Source organism: Sander vitreus, chromosome 6, assembly GCF_031162955.1.
Source record: "Sander vitreus isolate 19-12246 chromosome 6, sanVit1, whole genome shotgun sequence".
Classification (NCBI taxonomy): Eukaryota; Metazoa; Chordata; class Actinopteri; order Perciformes; family Percidae; genus Sander; species Sander vitreus.
The window spans coordinates 11,208,450-11,215,483 of NC_135860.1; the positions used below are offsets into that span (position 1 = coordinate 11,208,450).

General features: G+C 40.1%; 1 protein-coding gene across 5 annotated transcripts in view; it reads right to left on the bottom strand.

The window, feature by feature from the left end:
* The window catches only part of arhgef1 (Rho guanine nucleotide exchange factor (GEF) 1), a 45,204-nt gene extending 38,658 nt beyond the window's left edge, over nt 1–6,546 (bottom strand). For 4 of the 5 annotated variants that reach the window (XM_078252495.1, XM_078252494.1, XM_078252492.1 and 1 more), the window contains exon 1: nt 6,358–6,546. The gene's annotated coding sequence lies outside the window, so the exon portion shown is untranslated. The remainder of the gene's footprint in view (nt 1–6,357) is intronic. The other variant, XM_078252497.1, reaches the window with a different exon arrangement.
* Between the last annotated feature and the right edge of the window lie 488 nt (nt 6,547–7,034).

A 7,034-nucleotide genomic window follows, 5' to 3' on the forward strand; every position in this document is an offset into this window, starting at 1 on the left:
CAAAAGGACTTTTTGCACCACTAACATGTCTTGATATGACTTTATTTGGATAAAATTGTTGCAGAGAATCCTTGACCTTCTCTTCATTTGATTTCAGCTGAGCAGACATTGCTCTCAGAGGTTTTTAATGATGCTGAACAATCCCCCACCCCCACCCACCCAATCTCAGTGCAAGACTTCCCAGCATTTGAGGATGATGTTAAGGTATCCCAAATGACAAGCTGCTGCGGAGCCTGCTCCCTTCTTCATGCACATGACCACGCATGTTCACAGAGGCCTAACACACCTTCTCTTCATTTTCTGTCATCTCTCCTTGGGGCCAAAATACAGTTCACTCTCCTGCTCCAACAAACTGCCAGACCCACCCCCACCCTCCCTCTCTCCCTGTCCCCATATAGGAGGTCATCATCATGGAAACAGTTGATAGGCCGGGGCCAATCGACTGGCATGGATTGGCAGCTCACAGTAAACCTCCAGCTTGGCCTAACTGCTTCCATGTGTGTGTGTGTGTGTGTGTGTGTGTGTGTGTGTGTGTGTGTGTGTGTGTGTGTGTGTGTGTGTGTGTGTGTGTGTGTGTGTGTGTGTGTGTGTGTGTGTGTGTAGCAGTAATTGCTGAGGCCAAACACAGAAACATCTGATTGACATTTTGTGACAAAAAATGCTCCTCATCCATTCACAAGTCTCTTGTGTGTATTTGTGTATGTATGTTTGTGTGTGTTTGATTGCTGTGGATTTTAACAACATACCAAACAAAGCAACAACAAGCTGATACTGAACATTTTTGGAAGGAATTCAGCCTGCCGGGAATCAAAGTCTCTGAGGCCAAAAATGCCTCTGTACTTGCACACCTTGGTTCATGATGCTAACCTCATGCCAGTAGTTTGCAATCCAGATATTTAACATTCTTCTCTCCCTCAGGATAGACTTATTAATAAGGCATCAAGTAATAATTCAATCTTTATCCAAGACAGTTCTCTGTACTGATCATAATCAATGTTTTACATCAAATTTAAATCTGCAATGATTTAATGACTCCAACTTTGATTAGCTAACATCCAAGATAAGGCAAACAATAGAGCTGAACATTTTTGTATTTGAGAAAGAGTACTCCACTGATTTAACATTGCACTTCATACTTAACACTGTCAGACTCACGATGGACAGTTCTAAAAGAAAATAAGCATATAATCAATACAGCAGAACTAACGCTATCCCCTTTTTTATTTTAACAAATGCTTCTCCTCTGTCAAAATCTGCTGCCTACATCACCCACAATGCAAATCGGCCACTAACAGTTCAGTTGGAGATTTGGGTGCGTTATGAGTGGCTACTGTAGCCTCAAGCAGAGATGAGGAGCGAGCTACAGAGGTCTGGTGAGCTCACTTCTTTCTTACTCCACACCTCCAGATTGTTTTCATTTTTAAACGTGTAGTCTTAATCCCCACTTGACTCAAGTGACGTCACTTGAGGCAATTTGTCCGATTTCATGCAGCTCCCCCTGAAGCCACAAAAGGCTTTATGCAATTTCTTTCACATAGTACTACTCTCCAAGTCCTGTAAACAGCAAGTACAGGCAAGTACATAGTATTAAGTGTGGTTGCCAAAGCACTGGGGCACTTTAGAGCTGAAATGAATAGTCAATGAATCAATCAATCAGTTGATTGACAGAAAATTAAAAGGCAACAATTAATAAAAAAATGAATCAATCGTTAAAGTATTTCTTTTTTCTAGCTTTACAAATGTGATTATTTGCTGGTCTTATTGAATCAAAGATCTAAGAATAGAGGGTGCTGTAGGTTTTAGATTGTATATTACCCAAATTTGTGATTTTGGGTTATATAAATATAACTGACTTGACATGCAAGTTAAAGTAATCTGTGCTTAGCCTATTGATCATAACATCACAGTTACAATAAAGTAACTTAACTGGTGGAAACTAGACAAGTTGCGCTATTGCATTTAATCAAAGGGAAATGGAAAATCTTGGCCTCATTCAAAATAAAAATAGAAATGATGAATTACTGTATTATTGCAAAAGCTTCATTATCATGTATCCTTAGTGTTACAACATTTATTACAATATGACAAATACAAGAATCCTTTTTGTTTGTAAAAGTCTGAGTGCTAACACAGTGTCAGCACACTGTCTGCAAAAACACTCAGACTGGAAGACCTTTCGCCCCACCATACCCCCCATCTTTCACTCCTCAAGAGTAAACATCATCTATGGAGTCGAGTCTCGCTTTTTCCACTGTGACCCTCAAATGAAAGAGCTCATTCTCCGTTTCCTCCCTCTCTCACTCACTCTTCCTCACATCAGCTTTCCAGCCAGCCATCTCTGGCTGACTCACACTTGGACAGATGGATGTAACTCTTTCCATTTTCTACCTTTTTTTCAGAGTGTGAAGAACAGGCTGCTGAAGCCCGGGTTATACTTCCATGGAAATCCTCTTATCGTTAAGTGTGAGAGCTGAGACTGGTTGCATTCATTTTGGTTTCGGGGGGGCGGGGGTCATTCAGTTGTTGGGGGGATGTCACTGCTGCACACACATGACTCACATGTCTCACACATGCACACGACCACATATACTGCGACCAGGGGGGCTTGTCTAGTTTGACTGCAGTGTGTGAAGCAGTACTGAATGACAGCAGAGAGAGGACATTGGCAGGTGAATACACTGAGCTGCCTGTGTGAGCTAATTTCACTTAAAAAAAAAAAATCATTGTCCTGTAAATGCGCTGATACCATATGACTACTGAACAGTGGCACCTATGTGCTAGCTTCACAGTGAATGGTCTGAAATGAACACATGAACAAAATAATCAATGGTTTGCCTACATTAAAACATTTTGTCAGCTCAGACAGAACAAGTCAGTACAGATGAGTGTAGTGGGGCTCTGTATTCTAATAATACTATGTTACACTCTTAACATACAACTGTACACACATATAGGTCAGTATCTGGCTGTGAAAAAATAGTTGTAATATGTATTTTATTTTCTCTAAAGTCTGAGAATATAATCCTGATGATGTCATGCTGATGACATTAGGGTTCTCTCGGCTTGGGTTTGGAGACTAAAAAACAGTAAGTGTTATGCCAGGTTCAGACTACACGATATGAGCTAGACCCGGGAGACGTAGGACCGGGAATGACAATGGGCATCGGGTGCGACAATCAACCACTTTATGCCGTGTAGGGAGGGTCTAATGAACGTCACTAATGAGTTGATCCATATTAAGGACTACAAGTAAGTAAGTAAGGATATCTTGGCCTCAGCTGCTTTAATTAAGACCATTCAGTTTTGTGAAATACTAAATCACTGAAGTTAACCTTTTAAGCGATTTATAAATCCTAATACCATTAAATTCACATATAAATTACAATTGGCAACATGGCTAAAATCTTCTATTACAGTATATTTAATCTCCCTTTGCTACAGCAATATAAACTATGGTGTAAAATCCTATGGTAAATGACTCCATTGGTAACTGTCCTAATCACTCCCTAGTTAATATATAGTATATGAACTGTCTGTTATTAGTGTCTTAATTCTGAGAATGTGAAATGTATGCATTATATAGTCCCACAATAGAATGAATAAGGTAGCATTCATGACATTCCATGTTAATCACTGCATTTTATAGGTGCAAAACCTGTCACTAATGATGCAAAATATAAAAATGTGTATAGTAGTAATTTAGAGCTTACTACAGTGTAAGTATCTATTATGAAGGGAGTAGTGAACGAGAGAGTGATTTCGGATGCCACCTTAGCCTTTCTTAATAGGTCTTTTTCACAGCAGACAGTTTGACTCATCAAGGTAGAAAAAGCACAGGTATTAGACTACTAATAACATCTACATGGCTCTGTTCCATTCAAACGTCCCAGTAAGTCAGGACATCAAGCATGGACAATACCAGGACCTATAACTGAAGCAGCTAAATGGAACACAGCCATCACTATTGGCATCATATTATATACACCTGTTTCTTGTTGAAAATGCCTATTTTTGTCTGTTTTAGTATATTATGATATAGATTATTCTCTGAAAATTGCATTATGGAACCATTTATTGATACCATAATGTCAATTTGTGGCTAAATCTAGTAATCCAGTAAATACTGGGCAAACCAAGGTGCATCATTACACTAATGCAAACTAAAAACCTGCTTAATGATTTACAACATGACCTGCAAATAGCCTACGACAACCACTGATATTAAAAGGAACAGAAATGGTATTGCAAAATGTCCAGTTGCCACATCTCTATTGTCTCACTTTATATGATAAATTACTACATATGTATTCATAAGTGATCCATTCAAACTGTTGCAGAAACACACAGTGACACCTTGCTCAGAGCTGAGATTAGCTGTGGTTTCAGGTATAGCCTAGTTCTGTCACAGTAGGCACAGTACAGCATAACCATCTTCCTGTGCACACACCACACACATACACACACTGATGTCAGTCAGGAGGAATCAGTAGATTTCAATGCTGACCCACAGACAGAAGAGCAGCCCGTCCGCTCTGCCTCTCATTATCTGCTGTCTGTGCGTCAATCTAACTGCAGCCAGAGAAGAATACCTGTGTTCCCTTTAAAGTCCGAGCCTGACTACAGTAAATTATTAGCTTGTCTTCAACACAGCTCCAGGCCTTTAGGACACTCCCTGGCTGTTCCAACTGCAGGGGCCTACCGGTCATTCCAGTTGTTAGGTATCTCTCAGAGAGGCTAACAGCGATGCCTCACTACCCCTATCCAAGTTTTAACTTTCTACTCTCTGAGAGACAGTGGATGTGGGTGAGTTTACGCAGGCCTATCACAATAGAGAGAGCGAGAGACAGGGAAGGAGAGAGCAGCACAGCAACTCAGATTAAATCGCCAACATTCCTTTAAAAGGAAGAGAAGGTAGCCTTTGGGCTCCAGACAAGCCTGCACTTGTAAAACGTGGAGAGATGACAAGTGCAGTGCTCCTCTAGTTTAGCAGAGCGTAACAGGAAGTAGCAGGGCCCTGCTTCACATGGGGCCTCTGGGGTGCAGCGTCTGGCTGGGAACGCGTCACAGTCTCCGAAACCGCCAGCTGCAACGCCCTTAACACACACATGGCACCGTCCAATAATTAGCAAACCTACTCGTTATTAAAATTCAGTGGAATTATGTGTTTGTTTAGACAGAGCCTAATACTTAAACCCTGCTGCAGTGAAAGCCACATAGGCACAACAAATATGTCAAACTAGCCTGGCCAAAAAAAGGAGTGATTAATGAAAACATTATGGTTTACTGGCAAGCACAATCCACACTGTTCCAGCCTCCTATCTTTAGTTAATGACTGCAGTGAGATAATGAAGCCACACTAGATGTACAGTAATTGCAGTTTCCTACGAGCACAAGAAAACCCTTGCCTATTCTGCATAGGCAATGTCCTCTGTTTCACAAGGCAAAATCATCATGGGTAATCAATTATATGCAGACACTAATTACTGAACACTGTCTGGACTGAAAACTCCCACTCTATATAGGCTGATTAGATTAGTGATGGTATAGGAAAAGAAGGGGGGGGGGGGACTCATGTCATATAGCTTCTTTTCATGGTGTGCAAAAACAATGTTGACAAATAAATAAGAGGTAAACGAAAAGCTTGATCTGGCACTGATAAGTCCCTATAAATCACAGTGCTGAGAGCCTTCGATTCAAATGGACAGAGCAGAAAACAACAGAATAGACTATTTAAGAACAAAAAATACAAGCCAGCCCATATTCTATAACAGTGTTTTCCTTATGAGAAACAACCACATTACTTCTATGATACATGTCAGCAGGATACTCTTGCAAAGGAGATAAGAATACATCAAATTCCACAAGGTCACCAGCTATAAACTTAAGTGACACAGCATAACCCCCGCCCCCCCCTTGGGAATATTAAAGTGATTTGTAGTTTGGTATAAGATCTAAAAGTCAAGTCGTAAAATCCTACATGGCTTTGCCAGAAAATACACACGGGCCAACTCTGCTAAATTACCTGAAGTTGTTATACCCACATAACTGCTTCTGACACATACTTCAAGGTTCCTAATGGGAGTCATTATTGTTCCATTGCTACATTCATTAACCACAATGTTAAATAAAACCGTTATCAGGTCGTTTATTTTCCAGAGTACGAGATATGTCGTGCACGGCCAGCCGAGCACAGCATTCCTGTATGTGGCGCTAACCGTCTGCAGCTCTGGCTGGAATAAGCCATTTCTCTCGGTAAAAAAAACATCCATGACGACTTGAAATTCACCACACAAAGCCTTAAAAAGTTCAAACTCTTTATCATGTTCGTTAGCATTAGTGTTGAAATAAAATACTCACCCGTGAATACAGAGAAAGCGACAGTCGAAGCGTCTAATAGATTTCCTGTTCGAAAGTTGCCGTGTGTCAGTGGGAAAAAAACATTGTACGCGGAAGTACACATTAAAAAAAAAGAAAGAAAGAAAGAAAGCACAGGGTGATTAACAGAATGTGGATAAAAAGTAAAGATTTAGTGTTTCAAAATAACCGAGCACAATAAAACACACATACAAACCGGATGTTATGTAGCATAACTCTTTGCTTATTTATGTTTTACAGCTCGACTGTGAAAGTTAAAAAAAGAAAAAGTAAACCGTCTAAAACGGGTTGTTTCCGCACTGTGTTACACAGTAACTTGTCCCCATTGCCACCCTGTGTCATACTGAACATAAATATTTTATAAGCGTGATGTTAACGTTTTTACATGGTTTTGTGTTTTGTAAAAGCTACATGTTAGTCTTTACGCAATATGTTGCTAAGGTACAACGTGTTGTGAATGTTTTTTTAACTGCTGTCCAACATTTTCCTGATTCTTTAATAATTATTAACGTTAGCCAATGTCCTACATTAACATAGAGGAACCCTGCATGAAGCTGACTTGTCTCTTATCGCTAGTATTAATGGCTGAGATGCCTGCAGCGAACAGAAAATGTGTATTCTTCCTATATTACTTTCCTACTGTTATCTCCTAAACAACC